A 19,316-nucleotide genomic window follows, 5' to 3' on the forward strand; every position below is an offset into this window, starting at 1 on the left:
GAGCTGAGCGCAGAAGAAAGATGCAGGCCTACTGGAGACCGATCCGAACACGGTGAGTGTCACACTGCAGGTGCAGAAAATGCAAAGCATGTTTCTCAGCCTGGGGTGGCTTAAATAGTCTCTGGGTATCCCAGGTATCCCTGGGCTGAACCACACCCAAAAGACTAGACCGCACATGCAGTTCTGGGAACCGAAATATGTGGGGGCATCCATCTTGTCCCTATCAATGCACTACAAGTCCAATCTTCAATGTTATCCTATGGGAGTGAGTGGGTCTGGTGCCACAAGCGCCAAGTCTGACTCCAGGTGGGTCTTTGGAGAGGCCCTTGAGGGCCATGTAGGTGATCATGGACTGGCTCCAGCCTGACATCTTGGAGGGCTGGGGACTTGAGGAGCAGGAATCATGACAGCACTCCCCCCAAGGCCCCTCTCAAGGTGACTCTTCTGTCTGGTCCTGGTTTGGTTGGATGGTTTTGATGAAATCGTCTAAGCAAGCGAGGTGCACGGATGTACTCACAAGGCTCCCATGTACTGTCTTGTGGACCATACCCCTTCCAGTCTACTAAGTAGTATAATTTGGATCTGACATACTTTGAATCTAGGCTGTCCATGACTTCGAATTCTGGCTCCCCGGCGACTACTACTGGCTGCGGTGGCATTGCTACCCGGGTCCCAGGTTGAACAGGTTTAAGGAGAGACACGTGGAACACAGGATGAATCTGCATGTTTGACGGCAAAGCTAATCTGACCGCCACAGGATTTATCACGGAGGTGACGGTGAATGGACCCAGGTATCTTGGACGGAAAGTTCAGGCTCCTTTAATGGACACGTGTTTAGACGCCAGCCAGACTTTGTCTCTCACTTGGTAGTTGGGGGACTTTGCTCGGTGTTGATCAGCAAACTTCTTTTGGCGATTCTTAGCTTGAAGTAGGTGTTCAGCTGCCCTTTTAAAGGTTTGAGAAATGGTTGTGTGCAAGGTTTTGACTGCTGGCATTTCCAGGGTTTTAGGAACGTCCAACTCAGAAGTACGTGGCTGTCTGCCATACATGGTATAAAAGGGTGTCTGCCCAGTGCTGGTGTGTAGGGAATTATTTTAAGCATATTCAGCTATCCATAATAGGTCGAACCAGCTTCCTTCAGCTTGGTGTAACATGCAACGCAGATACTGCTCGAGCGTCTGATTTGTCCTCTCAGTTTGACCATCCGTTTGGGGATGGTGACTGGTGGATAGCCAGATGTCGATCTGGGCCATAGAGCAGCATTTTCTCCAGAAGTTAGATACGAATTGAGTACCTCGGTCTGAGACTAAAACTGAAGGAAACCCATGGAGCCGTACGATGCCTTCAAGAAATACCTTTGCCAGAGTGGAAGCATTTGGGAGCCCCTTAAGAGGAATGAAATGTGCCATTTTTGAAAATAGGTCCACTACCACAAGAATAGTGTTAAACCCTTGACTGGGTGGTAAGTCAGTAATAAAATCGAGGGACAACGTGTGCCAGGGTGCTGGTGGGATTTCCAATGGTTGTAATAGCCCAGCCGGTTTCTGCTTGGATGACTTGTTTTGAGCACACACTCCACAAGATGGGATGAATTGGATAATGTCTTTGCGCCACGTGGGCCACCAATAATTTCGTTTTACCTTGGCTAGGGTTTTAGCGATTCCGGGGTGGCCCTCGATCAAGGAATCATGATAACTGGACATGACTTGTTCTCGTAGTTCTTGGTTTGATAAGAATAAACGATTCCTGAAGTAGGGCAACTAATCTTTTATCATGTAATGTTCTCCTTGTGCACTCCACGCTTGTAATTGCTCCGGACTCATCAGGTTTTGGATTTCTTCATGTAATTCTTTCTGAGTTATGGTTGCTGTGATTCCTAGGAGCTTGTCACTCTGGATGATTGCTATTGGTTCAGGTGTCTGATACCCTTGCACTTCCACCCCCATACGGGAAAGGGCATCGGCCATCCCGTTTTTCACCCCTGGTCGAAATGTAATCACGTAGTCATATTCAGCAAAAAAAAAGAGCCCAACGTAGTTGTCATGAGGATTGGGCCTTTGCTGTTTTTAGGTACTGGAGGTTCCGGTGGTCAGTTATTACGGTGATTGTGTGTCTGGCGCCCAAGAGGTAGTGCCGCCATGCCTTAAAGACTGACTTAATGGCCAGGAGTTCTTTGTCTGTGATAGCGTAATTGAGTTCAGGGGGTGTGAATTTACGCGACCAGAAGGCAACAGGGTGTAACTGACCCGTTTCTGGGTCCTTTTGTGAGAGGACGGCTCCCATAGCCATGCTTGAGGCGTCCATTTACACCAGGTATGGGAGATCAGGGCGACGGTGGCGTAGGATTGGGGCAGATGTGAATCTTGCTTTGAGTTCCTGGAAAGCCTCCTCGGCTTCTGTTGTCCACTGGAACTTTTTGTTGCTTTTCCTTAGTAATGACGTGATGGGATGCACGATTTGCGGAAATCCTGGGATGAACCGGCAGTAGAAGTTTGCAAAACCCAGAATACTTTGAACCCCCTTGAATGAATTTGGGGATGTCCAGTTCAGGATAGCATCTACCTTGTGTACATCCATTCGGGCTGAGAATAAAGCCCAGGAATTCCACCTCAGAGTCGTGGAATGAGCACTTTTCGAGCTTGGTGTAGAGCTGGTGTTGACGGAGTTTCTCCAATACGGATCGGACGTGTTTAACGTGGTCCTGCTTTGATGCGGAATATACTAGGATATCGTTGATGTACACTAGAGCACAGACATCAATCAATTCCCCTAGGACATCGTTCATGAAGTATTGAAATGCAGCAGGCCTGTTGCAAAGGCCAAAGGGCATTACTTTATATTCGTACAAGCCGTATTTGGTGCGAAAAGCGGTTTTCCATTCGTCCCCCTGTTTTAAGCGAACTAAGTTATATGCCCCCCTCAGGTCTAGTTTGGTGTAGATTTGGCCGTCTTTGACTTGATCAAGCAATTCAGGGATCAGTGGCAGGGGGTATCAATTTTTTACGATAATCTGGTTCAGTGCCTGATAGTCGATGCACGTTCTCAAGTCCCCCTCCTTTTTCGGTACGAAGAATAGAGGACTGGCTGCTGGAGACTTCGAGGGACGGATGAACCCGTTGGCCAGGTATTGGTCAAGATAGGGCTTCAGGTGCTGGTTTTCTGGTTCCGTGAGTGCGCAAATTCGCCCACAAGGGATTTGTGCGCCGGGTATCAGGTTGATTTGGCAATCGTATGGTCTATGCGGTGGCAGGGTATTAGCCTGTTCTTTCTGAAAGACATCTTGAAAGTCCTGGTATTCACTTGGTAGGGTGCTGATTGCCACAGTCGCAAGCGTGGAGGTTCTGGTGTCTATTGTTTGTTTCTTTTGGCGATAACATGTGTGGGTGCAAGTCTCGGGAAAGGCCAATTCTTTTGCTCGCCAATCGAATTGAGCTACCAACCATGGCATTCCCAAAATCAACCGGAACTGTGGTGCCTTAATGAGGTCGAAAACAATAGATTCTTGGTGTCCATCCTGGCACAGAAGGGTTAAAGCTGCAGTGCATTGGGATAATGGACCAGAAGCTATTTCCGTGACGTCGACAGTGGTAGCAGTGTCAGTGGTTGATTTAGGGCGTAACGGAAGCCCCATCTTTGCCGCAAGATCCTGGTCGATGTAATTCCCAACGGCTCCACTGTCTATGTACGCTCTTACTGCGTGCATCCGAGATGGTTGTTGGTGATTGATCAAGACCACAGATAGTGTAAAATGGGAGGTTCACTTTCTTCGCTTGACAAGTGACCCCTACACTTGCCGGGCTGGGGAGTTTTCTGATTCCTTGATGGTATCTTCCTTGTCCGTGGCACCTAACGTCCTCCTCGGTGGCTTCACAGGGCACTCTTTAAGGAAATGACCTGACCTTCTACAGTACAGACATAACTGCTGCTGTCTCCTTTTATCCCTTTCCGCTTTAGTCAAGGGGGATCTGACCCCCCCGATTTGCATTGGTTCTCCTGAACCTTCCGTTGTTCGGGCAGTATTGTCCTTTGAACGCACATACATAGGGCAAGGGTCCGGTCTGGTTCGATCTGCTCTTCGGACCTGCAACCTATGATCCAATTGAACAACAAGGTCAATGAATTCTGAGCAGTCTTTCGGGGGGTTCACTACTTGTGCGAGAACATCCTTAAGCTCCCTCCGCAACCCTTGATGAAATAACGTGGTTCTCTTCTCCACTGGCCATTCTGCTTCAACTACGAGCCTTTTGAACGTGGCCATGGGCCTGATCACGACTTGGGCGTTACCGCCGGCGGTACTATCGCTGGCGGTAATAGCCCTACCGCCGAACTCCCTGGCGCTAATAGCGCCGGATCACGAGTTCGGCGGTAAAGTAATTCCCCATTGAGCCCATTCGGGATTGCCCCATTCCTCATTGTGCTCAATGGGGAAAATTTGCGCTCTCACCGCTGGCGGATTTTCCGCCGGCAGTAATAGCGCGAATTTTCGGCGGATTTCCCCCCAGCTAAGAGCTGGGGCGAAATCCGCCAAAGTCCTGATTTGGCGGACCCTTAAATCCGGCGGTATTAGTGCTACCGCCGGATTTAAGGGTTACCGCCAAAGTCGTGATCAGGCCCTATGTATGTTAATAGGTCTTGATTCCCTTGGCGTAGGGACAGAAGTTTGTTGTCTAATGCCTGCCCATGAGTACGACGGGCGAATAGCTTTTCCATCTCCTGCTGAAAGCCCCTGAAGTCATGCAGCAAAGGATCGTCTTGGGCCACAAAGGGTACAGACCAGTCCGTGGCGCTACCACTCTGGTAGGATAGCACAAAAGTGACCCGTGATTGGTCATTCGGAAAGGCCCCTGGCCTACAAAGGAAGTGCAGGCGGCACTGGTTCATGAACGTTGCAAACCTCTTGGGATCCCGCGTAAATCGTTCGGGCGGTGCCAAGGGAACTGCCCCAGGAAGGGTTATCTGATCGGGATTGGCTGATGGCGCTGGCATCGAGGGCACGCTTCCCGGCAATGGTGCATGCCCTGCTTGTGACTGGAGAAGTTGCCGGCTTAAATCATCAGTGCGTTCTTTGGCTACTATCAGCTCTCTCCTCAGGGTGTTGGTCTCCTGCCTGGCTGCATGTACTTCGGAACGTAGCTGCCCCAACATGTGGGCTAACTGGTCGGTTTCTGACGTTTCCATGACGCCCAGGTGGATTTTGATGTGAGGCTTTGCGTTCTGTAACGCTCACCTGGTATCCACGAGGACGTCACTCAGCCTGTTCTGACCTCTTACGACCTCAAACCCTTCCCTGGAGGCTATTCGACTGGAGACTGGGCCTGAAACACAGGATTGGTAGAGTTTAACTCCCTATTGTCTCTGTGTGCTTGAACCCCTTCTTCCCCGGGGTCTAACCCTTCCCTTTGATCCACAGCTCACCTTGTTTTCTTGGATAGTGTGCTCTCCGTCCTGCTTTCAGCGCAGGGGCGCGTTGATTGATGCGGGCTCGTTGCTGCCTAGTTACTTCACTGGCAAGAGTCCGACAGGTAAGTATATGAGTCTTTTGAACAGTTCTCTAACTTAATTCCTTTCCTTCCTTAGATGATGGCCGGCGTCCAGGGATGGTGGCGTGCTGCTGAGATGAGTAGCGCTGAAGGTGAGTGAGAGCGCGATGTGCAATGCACCCCTTTCGTATTTGCATTGAACTGAGTTCTTTTTCTGTGTCTTTTAGGTGCCGTGACATTTTCAGCGTGGATGCCGGTTATGAAGAACAAATGCGGTGGGTAAGTGCGGTATGCGGCGCCTCTAGATGTTTCCACGCTAACCTGGAGTGTCTTTTCCCTCTTGCAGATGGATAAGAAGTTCCGGAGTCAGAGTTCCCCCAGAGCGGCTGCAATTCAGGTAAGCGTTTGAAGCTCGTACAGTATTTAAAAATAAGCGAAGATTTGCAGAATGCTTATTAATGCCTTTTTTCTGTTCTTTTCCCTTTTCCTTAGGAAGCGGCGTGCCGGGATGGGAATGACACCGCCGAAGATGCCTGCAGAACAGAAGGAGAGATGAATGATGGGCAGAAGCGCCGCAAGGTAAGGCTGTTCCTAACGGTGTTCTTGTTCTTGCAAGAGCTGAGCGCAGAAGAAAGATGCAGGCCTACTGGAGACCGATCCGAACACGGTGAGTGTCAGGCTGCAGGTGCAGAAAACGCAAAGCATGTTTCTCAGCCTGGGTGTGGCTTAAATAGTTTCTAGGTATCCCAGGTGTCTCTGGGCTGAACCACACCCAAAAGACTAGACCGCACATGCAGTTCTGGGAACCGAAATATGTGGGGGCATCCATCTTGTCCCCATCAATGCACTACAAGTCCAATTCCCAATGTTATCCTATGGGAGTGAGTGAGTCTGGTGCTACAAGGGCCAAGTCTGACTCCAAGTGGGTCTTTGGAGGGATGGAGAGGCCCTTAAGGGCCATGTAGGTGATCGTGGTCTGGCTCCAGCCTGATATCTAGGAGGGCTGGGACATGAGAGCCAGGTATCATGACATCAGGGCTGCTAGAAGAACAGAAACTGCTCTCCTGAACATCTGTGAAGACCTGCTCTCCAACCTTAATTCCAACACCCCGTGTGTCCTCATCTTGCTTGATCTTTCTTCTGCCTTCGACACTGTCAACCACACCATCCTGCTCAACCATTTCCGTGATAACCTGGGTATCACAGGACAGGCTCTGGCGTGGCCGACTTCTTTCCTCTCTGACCGACCCTCACAGGTCCAACTTGGGTCCTTCCTCTCCGATATCTTTCTCTCTACCTGTGGTGTCCCCCAGGGGCCTAACCTCTCTCCCTGGCTGTTCAACCAATACCTGGCACTCCTTGCCCACCGCATTGCTGCTTTCTGCCCCAGTTTTCGGTGCTATGCGGATGATACCCAGCTCATCTTCAGGCTACCCTCGGCCTCCTCCTCTCCTTCCCTCATCGCTGACTGTCTGCTATCCAGGAGTGGTGTGCTGCCAATGACCTCTGCCTTAATGCCAGTAAGACTGAGATTCTACTCATAGGCACACCCTCTCCCTCCTTCCCTGCAGCTCTCTGGCCGGCCTCTCTTGGCCCTCTTCCTGTTCCCACCTGCAAGGCTAAAAACCTTGGGGTCATCTTCGACTCCACACTCTCCTTCTCTCCTCACATCTCTGACATTTCTAAGAAGTCACACTACCAGCTGCACCGCCTCAGAGGTATTCTTCCTCTCCTCTCCTTCCCCCAGAAGCTCACCGTCTCCAGAGCCCTGATTCTCTCTAAGCTGGACTATTGCTACAGCCTCTATCTAAACCTGCCTGCCTCTACTCTCCGCCCTGTACAACTTATCCAAAACAGGACTGCGAGACTTGTCCTTGGCCTCAAGCCCAGGGATCGTATCTCTCCAGGACTGAAATCTCTGCACTGGCTCCCAGTGGCTGCAAAGATTAAGTTCAAAACCCTCTGCATTATCCACAAGGCCTTCTGGGGTCTGGGGCCGCATTACCTTCAACTCTCTCTTCCTAAATACCTTCCTTCTCGGGCTCTCCGCTCATCTGCCTCCAACTCCCTCAGGGTGAGCCGCTTCTCCAAGCAATGAGTTGGTGGTCGATTGTCATGATCTCTGCTTCCAAAAGGTCAGGGTTTTCCCAACTCCCTTGGAAGCAGATCCATAACCCAGGTTCCGAGTGCCAACCAGTCCCAATTGGGACCTTTTGGACCCAGTCCTGGCGCCAGTGGCACCAGGCTCATAAATATGCCCAGTCCCAGCGCTGGAAGCGCCGGGCTCATAATGCTTGGGTGGACTTACCTGCAGCAGACCATGCTGCTTACTTGCCTGCCAGTTGAGCCTCTGATCCTCTTCTGTTTGGAACTATTTTTCCTGTTGGGTGGGGCAGGAGCCACTCCCTAGGTTCAGAACACTGGAACTCTTCTGGAAAGCAGGAACTCTTTTCTTACCTAGGCGTGGCTGTGGAAGGAGACACCTAAGCACTACAGGAGGCTATTTAAACCACACCCGATGGATGAATCTTGCTTTGCGATATTCTGCATCCTCTGCAGCAGAACGCTCATCGTGTCTTCTGCATCTGATCCTGGGCCTAAGGAAAAAGGCTTACCATCCTGAATCCAGTCTTCAGCAACACCTATAAAGACAAGAAAGAACAGGTTAGCATTACGGTCTTCAGTGACAGCTCTTCACTTACCTGGTCCATCGGCTGTCACCAACGCCTCGCGCTGCATTCCGACATCTGAAGGACAAAGGCTTACCTACTCTTCGTGCGCTCCGGAGGTCTTCACACTGCATTCCGGCATCTGAAAGACAAAAGCTTACCAACTCTTCGCACGCTCCGGAGGCCTTCGGCGCTGCATCCCGCATCTGAAAGACAAAACAAGGTGCGTTTAAAGACATTGGGGAACTTTAATACTCACGTGCCATTACTCCTTTCCACATCTAACCCAGTGGGTATTCCGGCACCCTGCAGCCGCTCCGAACTTATACCTGCAAAATAAAAAGACAGTTAGAGCGCATCGTGAAGCAGGCAACAAGCGCTTACTTACGTGCTTCCAGGCGCTTCTATTCATCACACGGGCTCCATCTTCAACTCACTTCAGCCCATCATCTACCATCGCCGGAACCCTGCAAAACAAGAGACATCATTACTAAAGACTTTAAAGACATTAGAATTACTTGAAACTTACAGTTCGTGCAGTAAACGACGGACAGCAGTCCTCTGAAGTCAAGAGGCCTGCTCCCCTTATCCAGTGAAGAAACTGGTTACAGCACCCTGCCCCGAGGCACGGCGTTCACTTACCTAAGGTGAGCGCGTTAACCTTCGGGGTTCTACAGGAGAAGAGCAAGGGAAGAAGAGAGAGACATTCAATAACCCAGTTCATTAATCCCATATTTTCTATCTGCAGACATCTTACCCTTCGAGTCAGACATACAGTGCACAGAGGTCCAGCCCAAAGAGCCAGCCGTGTGTTACACATCACCTTTGAAGATACGGTATACGCCCAGTCAAGACCGGCGCCTCTACGGGAATCAGGTGAGCGTTACATCGATCTCTTTCTTCGGCAGGAGCCTCCCTCTGGAACAGCATTCCTGCCTCCCTGAAACTTGAGGAGAACCATCTCCGGTTCCGGAAACACCTCAAAACCTTCCTCTTTGCTTCTGCTTTCTCTGCTTCTCTCCCCTGCTGAAACCCCCGGCCTAACCTGCTCTGGTTACCTGGCCACCCCTCTGACCGTGGGGCCAGGTCCCACCCCTTGCACTCCTGCCCTGCCTCCCTGGAAACCCCCTGCACTTAGGGACTGTTTTCTGTATCCCTTCAGTCCCCCCCACCAGCACTTCTGCTCTACCTTGCACTTGCCACCATCAGGCCGTTTACCTATCATATTTATTCCTCCAACCCATGGACTGCACTTCCCCTCTCCCTTCCCCCAGGCACTTTCCCTTCTCCCTACCCTTGCACTTGCGCGATCTGAATGACACTTGGCCTAGTAGGATCGTTTGTCTGTCTTTCCACAGTTTTCTCCCTTCCCTGCTTCGTTGCTCCTTGAAAAACTTGTGTATAGGCGCGTTATAAATACCATATCATATCATATCATATCATATCATATCAGTGAGTACTGAAAGGCTTGTTTCTTCACACTCCCTTGCAGTGCTCTTCAACCAGGTTCAGATGAGTCGACCTGATCATGTGATCTCCACCTCCTCCAGCCCACAAGCTTTCCCTAAGCGTCTTCATAAACGGCGTTCTCATTTAAGGACAAAGACATGGACATTACCTGTTTAGACCTGTTAGGGCCTGGATTGGCTAAGGCAGGGGTGTTGCTAGGTCTGGAATAGGTCCGGGGCTACGCTAATGTTGAGACTGTCGGGACCCGGGGCTAGCTAGCCTTTTGGTTGCAGCTTCTGGGCTTCTATCTGGGGCTACAACTGAAAGACCCGGGGCTATAGCCCACTAAGCCCCCCTCTAGCAACGCCTCTGAGCTAAGGGCTGGAACGCTGGGCTTTTTTCAACTTCAGGGAAACATCCCAATGTGTCTCTTAAAGTCACATACCATTTCCATGCTTTTAAGGGCCTGGGCCTATCAGCTATCACAGTACACCCATCTTCTGAATCCATGGAAAATCATTCACGTCCATCTCATCACCACCCAACCACAATCTCTACTGCTCTTGTTTAGCTAGATGCTAATCTACACTTACTAAATCATCCTTCACGCCACTATTATTACCTAATTTCCACACACAAGCTAAATGCCATATTTATCACTGAAGCATGCGTCACCACCTCCTCCTCCTACATGTTTGACATTGTCATCCTCCCTGGGTAGAGCATTCAAAATGCCAACTGCAGAGGGAAGGTAGGGGCGGTGTGGCATTCATTCACAAATCCAACTGGGTGTGCACTTTGCTCAACCAGGCACCTATAAACTCCCTGGAGCTTCTTACTTGCCACTTCTCACTATCACACAGATTTACACTTTCCATTGCATCTGTAGCAAACCCAGAGGTCAATTCTGGATGATATCTCTGATGTCATCAGATCAGAGTCAATCACACTGTCAACAAACATCTTTCTTGGTGATTTCAACTAACCAGGAATCCACGCTGCCAAAAAGAGCAGGGATGCTCTTTAACATCTCATGGAATCTATGTTCATAAAACAAAGCTGCACTTGCACGCTCCGAAGGTTCACACGGCCTAGTAGGACCGCTTTTGTATTTTATTCATCACTATGGTCACATTCCATTGTCTTACTGTTCCCTTCCCTTTACCCTGTGGGTGCTTTGAAACACAAATTCTTAATATATAAGTGCCTTACAAATGCCCAATATAATAAAATAAAATAAAAGCTGCACTAAACCCCACCCACATTAGGGGAAACCTACTCAACCTCTTCTATATCTCGTACCTGGTAAAATGACTCAACCTGATCCTGCTTGAATGGACAGACCACGCTGCCATCCCAATCCACTTTACACATACCATCAAGACAAATAACGAAAACGGGAAGGCCCCCATGTCTTCCCACCGCTCCCAACGGAAGCACTCCAACAGTCTTACAGCACTAGCCAGCCCTATAAATCCCAAAGTCGACACCTTACTGTCAACCTTTGACCATACCATGAAGGAATTGGCAGACATACATGCACACCCCTGAAACAACTTTGCAACAGGGCTAAGCTCTCCAACCCCTGGTGAACCCAAGTACTGACTGACAGAAATACTCATTACTGGAGTTAAAGCTTCATAGTTGGCCTTTTGTGGCTGCCGCTAACAAGAGTAAATCTTTCTGTGAGGCACTCAGACACTGCTCCAACCCGTTGCCTAACTTGGCAATCTCTGAATTCACAGGAAATAGTAATACAAGTAATGACTTCTGATATAATCAGACAACAAATCAATGCATCAAAATCGATGCCCCCCTGCTCACAATCCCAGAACATGCAACTTAACGATGGACAACCTGCATACCCCTCAACCACAGGGACCATGCACATAGTCTCCTGTCACTAAATCCTACCTCACAGAAGGGCAACATCCTTTCCTCGCCCACCATTAAGCAGTTCTCATGATCCACTCTTACCACCCTCCTCCAAATAGTCATTGCCTCACTCGATCAGAGCATATTCCTAGGCATCCTTTAAAACAGGAATAATCAACCCACTTCTCACAAAACCCAATCTAAAACCAGGCGACCTTGCTAACCACCGGCCAATCACTAGCCTTCTCTTTATGGATAAAATCATTGAGACAGCAGTTGCCAACCTTCTCAATGATCGGATTAACCAACATGGCCTTCTCAATGTCTACCAGTCTGGATTTAGACCCATTTGTAGCATGAAAAAGGCCATCATCCAGGTCCTAGACCAAATCATAGATAAAGGTAACTCCTGCCTCTTTGGATAAAGGTAACTCCTGCCTCTTCTTCCTTCTTGACCTATGGGCCACGTTTCACATGATCAACCACTTCACACTTGCAAGCCAACTCGCAGATAGAATGGGGTTCACATGCACAGTCCCCGATTGGTGAGACCTTCTACCTCCTGGATAGATATCAAGCAGGCCAGATGGGTAACTTCAGATTTGACTATCTTTTGATCACCTGTGGAGTCCCACTCAGTCATGAATTGTTGCAAAAATGTAGACCACTTTTTCTTGGGCGTCAATTACCAGAATTCGATAATGTAGGCCACATGACGATCTTAAAAGCAACATTTTCAAAACAACGTATAACCTCTTAATAAATTACATTATTAAATCATACCTATTTCACACCCTCTTATGCATGAACAGACCCATATATTAGTATTATGCACACAAATGTGACCTATTATCCATATCAAACCTCAGTAAAGGATTTACAAATTCCACACAGCTTGCCAGAGTGCAGTGTGGTAAATAAGTAAATGAGCTTGTGTTGGATTGAGAACAGCTACTGGCACGTGGTGTGTTTTATGCTGGTGCAGTACACTGAAACTAAAATACATTCATTTCTATATAAATGGACAGGATATCTCATTCACCAGCTTTTTTAGTGAACTTCAACATTTACATTACTGTACGCTTTCGTATAGTACTATAAGTACTGATACTACTATTAATCATAATAAAAGTTATTATTATCATTATTATAACAGTCATCAAATTAAATTTTACATAGCATGCATGAAAAACCAAATTCTCTCTTGCTCTCTTGGGATAACAAAAATCATGAGATATGGTCAGAGATATTGCATATTAGCTACCTCACAAACTGTGAGAGAATGCCATCTGTGAGGGTGGAATAGCCTGAGTTTTTTGTTTTTTATTAATGAAATGATCCGGGTAGTTCTGTTTCTGAAAGTAATGTCTGCTAATCACACAACCACTTTATAAAATGCTAAATGCTAGAAAAGCAATGTGCACACATGTGACTTAGATGAGCTTGTCTATTAATACCTCCCAGAAGCTGCCTTGTGGTTTGACAACATGGTAGTCACAAAGCAACATGGGCATTCATGCCAGCAACTGTTGGAAACAAATGTTATCTTGGATCAGTGACATCACTTCCTCTGGGCCATCATGGATTGGTGACATCACTTCCTGCAGCAATCTTGGATTGGTGACATCACTTTCCGCAGTCATTTTAAGTCAGCCAAATCACCAGCTGTAGGCCACAAGAGATTCCTCTAGGAACACCAATCAGCAAGAAATCATTTGCTCCTAGCAACACCAAGGACAAAAGCAGAGAGACCACCCACTGATGGACTAGGCGATCAGGTGATGAGAGCGCGTGTCATCATTTCTAAACTTCCAGCTAGGGGCGTCCCAGTAAAGAGCAGAACAATGATGGCTGAAGACCAGCCTTCTTCCAGCCTCTTGCCTCTTCGCCTGTGAGCCTTTGCTTTTTTCTTCTGCGTTGCTGCACCTGCACCCTAGCTTTTTAATTACTGTGCTGTCTCTCTACTCTGTGGTACTCACCTACTATGCATTCACTCTTGCTACTCTGCTGCTTTTCTACTCACTTCTCCCTACACGTTCTCCAATCATGCTACAACTTGCCCCTTTGCTATCCCTATCATACAACTTACATCTCGAAACTCCCACTACTCCATCTATCTTGCACCTCATACTTCCAACAAAGACGACAAGCTAACCATACCTCCCCTAACACCCATTGACCTTACCTCTCTACCTCTGAGTTTCAACTTCTCTACTCTTCCTTACTGGATCAACTGCTCCTTGCACTCTGGAATGTGCAGTCTGTGTGCAACAAAACATCCTTAATCACTGACTACTTTCATGACAGCTCTTCTCCCTTGGATGATCTTACTGTCACTGAAACCTGGATTTGCCCATCTGATAGTGCCACTCTGGTTGCCCTACATGACTCCAAACTATTATTCATTCCCTCTCTTTGACTGAGTGGTAGAGGTGGAGGCGTCAGACATCTACTCTCTTCCCGCCTCAACACTTCACAAATCTCCAATGCCACATCCTCTCCTTCCTCTTTCGAATTCACCATCTTGACTAATACTCTGCCTCACTCAGTTCAAATCATCGCCATCTATCACTCTCCTTATTGCACTGGGCCATTCTTTGATGAAGTGGGCAACTCCTTGATACTCTTTCCACTAAACATCACTTTATCCACTTAGGTGACTTTAACCTGCCCTCTCCAACCACTTTGCAGAAATCTGAACTTCATTCTTTTTTTAGTGCCCGCGTTCTCCACTCTATCCATAACCTACCTACCCACACCTTGGATCTCTTATTCATCTCAAACTCTCTCTCAGCCACTAATAAATACTACCTTCACACCATCCCTATTGGATCACTCCATTATTTCCACCACCACTTCCTTTCTACCCCCTGACCTCTCCCTACAACTTGCCTTACCTGTTACTAAAAGGAAATGTAAACCTTCTGCCATTGCTCTCTTTCTCTTGGAATTACAGTTCTCACTTTCCTCCTTCATACTTAATGCCTCTTCCACTCACAGTGCCTTTTCCATCTTCCAGTCCTTTCTATATGACTCATTCTCCTCTCACTTCCCACTTGCTAACTTTCACCCCCATGTCTCAGCATCCTTAACCATGGGTCACCGCATTCATACAATGTCTCTGCACAGTCATGTGTTGGTTGCTGTGCAAATAAAGGCGTACTAACTCGCATGAGGACCAGAAACTCTACCTCTCTGTCCTGTACTCTCTCACGTCCTCTCTTCATAGAGCAAAAACTGAATTTTACCTCACCATCAGTGGCTCTCACTCCAACCATCCTCGCCGGGTGCAGGGCAGACAGAACTCAATCCTCCTAAACCTATCCCTATCAACTCCACTCTCACAGCTAATGACCCAGCCGAAAACGTATCTGCAAAGATTTCCAAAATTAGAGACTCTCTGTTGACCGTCCTCACACTCCCTCTTCCTACATTCTACACTCTGCCTACTCTACCATCATCCTCTGCTGCTATTTCCTACTTTATTTATTAATTCATTTTTTAAATTTATAAAGCGCACTAAACCCGGAGGCATCACGGCGCTTTTACAGTTCCAGTTACGCATATGCATAGTTAAAGACAGACTGGATCAGTAGTACCAGTTGTCCACAAGCAGTGTTGGGGGTCATAGCAGATGAACAGTCACAGATGAAGGATCACATCAGTGGAGAAAAAGACACATCCCACTACCCTAAGCACAGTTATGTGAATAGCCAGGTTTTCAGAGTTCACTGGAATACCCAGTATGATTGCTCAGCTCTTAAGGGGGATGGGAGTGAGTTCAATTGTTTTGCTGCAAAGATGGGAAAGCTTACAATGTCAGTATTTGTTCATTTGAATTTCATTTGGAAAAAAAAAGTCTGTTAGTGTAGGTTGCTCTAAGGGGTCTGCACGATTTAGCTCTGGTTATTTTCTGAGACAGGAATGGTGGAGATAAGTTGGAGAGGCATCTATGTGTGATGGACAAAGACTTGAATATGATTCGTTCATGAATCGGAAGCAAGTGAGCAGCTTTTCTTGCTGCTGAGATGTGCTCGCATTTGGGAATATTGAGAGCAGCTCTAATGGCACCAAAATGGGGAAGGCTGTGTGGGAGACCCCAGAAAGGGCCTCAGTTTTGGGACAGGGAGTTAACAGACCCCGGTGAGGGTGCATTGTGTATGCGGTCTGAGTCCTCTCTCTGAAAATAATAGGCAAGCTATACCGAAAAGTGGGAACATGAAACAAGGCAACAAAGTCTTTGCCTGTAGTAAATCTGTTCCTGATTTCTGCAAAGAAGTAGATACATTGCCAGCAGAGTAAGTTAGGCACACTGGGCACAGATGATTGCCTGCACAGGGCTGCGGGCACAAGGTGGGGCATTGATGGCAGGCATGCTAGCTGGGCACACCCACTGGCACGGGAAACAGAGGCTTGGGTTCTACCCTTGTATGCAGGGGGGAGAAGGGAACTCAAGGGAAGAAGGGAAGGGTCGGAGAGAGGGAAAGAGAGGCACAGAGAAAGAGGCACAGAGAGACGGAAAGAGAGAGGGAGAGAGAGAGAGAGAGAGAGAGAGAGAGTGAGTGAGGTACACAGAAAGGCAGAGAGAGGCACAGAGAGCGTCACAGAGAGATAGAGAGGCAGAGAGAGAGAGAGAGAGAGGCAGAGAGAGAGAGAGGCACAGTGAGAGAGAGGCACAGGGAGAGAGAGATGCACAGGGGGGGGAGTTGTCTGAGCAAGGATGGAAGGGCCAGCCTCCCAGGTTGCAGATTTTACACTGGTTGTAAAGTGGATGGGGAGGCAGGTGGGCAAACATAGGCAAAGAGGCACTCCGTTCCCCACTCCCCACTCCAGAGACTTCAGAGACTTCCCCCACCCATCACCCGTATGAAGGACACAATGGTTCCCAGGGTCCACGGAGGAAGGTGACTGGAAGGGGGTGGGGCGTCACAGGTGGTCATACAGGCAAGGACTGTGGAGAGGAGGAGGTTGTTTAAGGACAGAGATGGAAAGGCCAACCTTGCCCAGCTGGGCCTGGGCTGGAAGGTATCGGGGGGGGGGGCATGCCTTGGGTTCCCTAGGTCCGGGGCAGGAGCAGGGCTTATCCAGTGCAGTCACATACAGTGCAATATGAAAAATACACTTGGGAAATGAAAAGTCATGCAATACATTGAAAAAGCTACAAGTGACATATATGAGAAACACAGATAAAGGGTGCCAGGGGTCCACCCATGGAGACTGCCATTTACACACTTGCTCCTTAGCTAGTCAAGCCCAATTGCCCCTTTAGTGGTCTTTTCCCTCACTGCACTTTAAACTTCTCCTTCGACTGCTTGTTTTCCTTCTATTTATAAAATGGGCACAGCCATCCCTCTCCTAAAAAGACAAGGTGCTGACCCAAACCTACCAGCTAACTTTCACCCTGTGTCTCTGTTTCCGCACTGTTTTAAAGTACTCAAAAGTGTTGTGTTCAACCGTCTTACAAATTTCTTAGACATCCACCATCTTTGAGACCCCCTACAAGCAGGTTTCCGCACCTGTCACTCCACGGAAATTTCTCTCATGAATGTCTCCAACTTCATCACCTCTTCTAAGCACTACAATCTTTCCTCTATCCTAATTCTCCTTGACCCGTCCACAGCCTGTTGATCACTCTGATCTCTTCAATACTCTCTCTTTTCTTGGGATTTCTTGGGAATCGCGATCGAGCCCATGTCTGGATTGAATCCTACCTGGCACCTTGACAATTCTCTGACTCCTGGAACAACAACATCTCTCAACTCACTCCTGTAACTATTGGTATTCCACAATGGTCGGTCTTGGGTCCCCTACTCCTTACACTCCACACCTCTGCTCTTGGGACACTAATCTCCTCCTTTAGGCTCTCGTACTAACTCTTTGCTGACAACACCCAAATCATCTTCTCTTTTCTTGAACTCTTCTCTTTTCTCTCTAATTGTCTCTCTGCCATGAAATATGGCTGGCTTCACACTCTCAGATGTTAAACTCTACCAAAACAGAGGTGCTCTTCTACCCTGCCAAATACTCTCTCCCATCTCTTCCCCTACCTCTCCAGTGCCAGCCTGGCACTCTCCTCTACTCTTCTTCAGATAGAAACCTCTGTGCCATCTTTCACTCTTCTCTACTTTCATCTCCAAAACTGCAAAGGTGGCTCGGCTACACCTCCTAAATATTCAAACATTGTCAAGTATCTCTGATCCACTCTTGTCTTCTCTAAACTGGACTACTGAGCCAGCTTCCTCTTCGGTCCCCCCAGGTATCCTTTCTGTCCTCTCGACAAGATCATTAACTTCGATACCAGGGCTCTCTTTAATCTCCTTCGCTTCACACATACGTCCTCGTGCCGTCACCAAGCTAAATGGCTGACGATGCAAAACAAGACCAGATTAAAATGTCTTCTCCTGGTTCACAAATCTATCCAGGGTAATGTACCACTGTATCTACCCTCCTCTATCCAACTCTACAAGTCTTCTTGCAATCTTTGCTCTGCCTCCTAGACACCTTGCCCTCCCTGTGCTTCATCACCCTTCCACACTTGCTCTCTTCTTGCTCCACTTGCATGAAATTCTCTTCACCCGCACATCTGAGAAATAGTCCACACTGATTTGTTCAAAACCAAACTAAAACTACCTCCTCTCCTCTGAGCCCTTAATCTTTGTAAGACCACCCATGTATTGTCCCAGGTGGCTGATCAATTTACTCCCCTACACAATCTGGCCAGAATGTTACTCAAACTCACCCCATTGTATGAAGCTCACTGCTTCCAGTCAAATCTGGTATCTTCTCTATTTTACATTCTTTTGTGATCAAAAGAGCATTGTTCCTTCCTGTATATAAATAAATAAATAGATCAATAGATAATTAAAGTCCACCATGCCAGGATCTGTGTTTAACTGTGGGAAATCCTGAGCTAAATTAAATTATATAATTTTGGGCATCAGGATCTGGTGGCAAATGATAAATCTAACTATAAGCCATGTCTGGTTATAAAATGGTTATCTCTGGGACACCTATTGATGGGTTACCAGACATTTGGTCGAAAAAAATTGGTCGACCAGACAAATGGTCGAACCAATTTCGTCGAAAACCAAATGGTCGAATTTTTTTATTTTTTATTTTCACCCCTTTTTTTTATTTTTTTGGGGGGGTCCCCCCCAATCCCCTTTTTTTCTCTAAAAACCCCTTTTTTTAAAAAACAAAAACCCGAAAAATAAATATATAAATAAAAAAAAAATCGACCATTTGGTTTTCGACCAAATTGCGTCAACCAAATGTCATTCGACCAGTTTTCAGTCGACCAAATGACTGGACACCCTATTGATGTCATTGTATTATCAGCTTGGTTTCTAGTGAACCTCTGGATGTGGGCCTCCTGTGTAGTCATTGGCTGGGACTGAGTTTCTCCCAAAACAATCCATTTGGGTTTGATCCCAGACAAGTAATTTGCCTACTCTGGCAAAGGATTGTCACCCCCCATAAGAAATGGAACTGTTGCCAGGGGGCAGATAGAGGTTCGGTGCTTCAGAGGCAAGATCTGCACAGACAGGTAAAGGTATTAACAGAGATCATTTGATGTAGGCAGACATAGGTAGGGCAGAGTAGAGTTGCCCAGGAGAGGGCCTTCCAGTGCCCCAGGTGGCACAGGAAATACTGCACGCCTCAGATATGGTTAAAGGGTTTTTACTGGATGTTTAATGGGCCCTATGGCCGTCCCTCTCTCTCTCCCCTAGTAATGCACCTCCTCCATAACCCACGCATCATCGACCCCAGGTTAATAGATGTAGATTATTGACCGCTGTCTAACTTCTATTTTATGCTGGATGTGAGGACCTAAAGGCATGAT

Source organism: Ambystoma mexicanum, chromosome 1p, assembly GCF_040938575.1.
Source record: "Ambystoma mexicanum isolate Mex_15411 chromosome 1p, UKY_AmexF1_1, whole genome shotgun sequence".
NCBI classification, from domain to species: Eukaryota; Metazoa; Chordata; class Amphibia; order Caudata; family Ambystomatidae; genus Ambystoma; species Ambystoma mexicanum.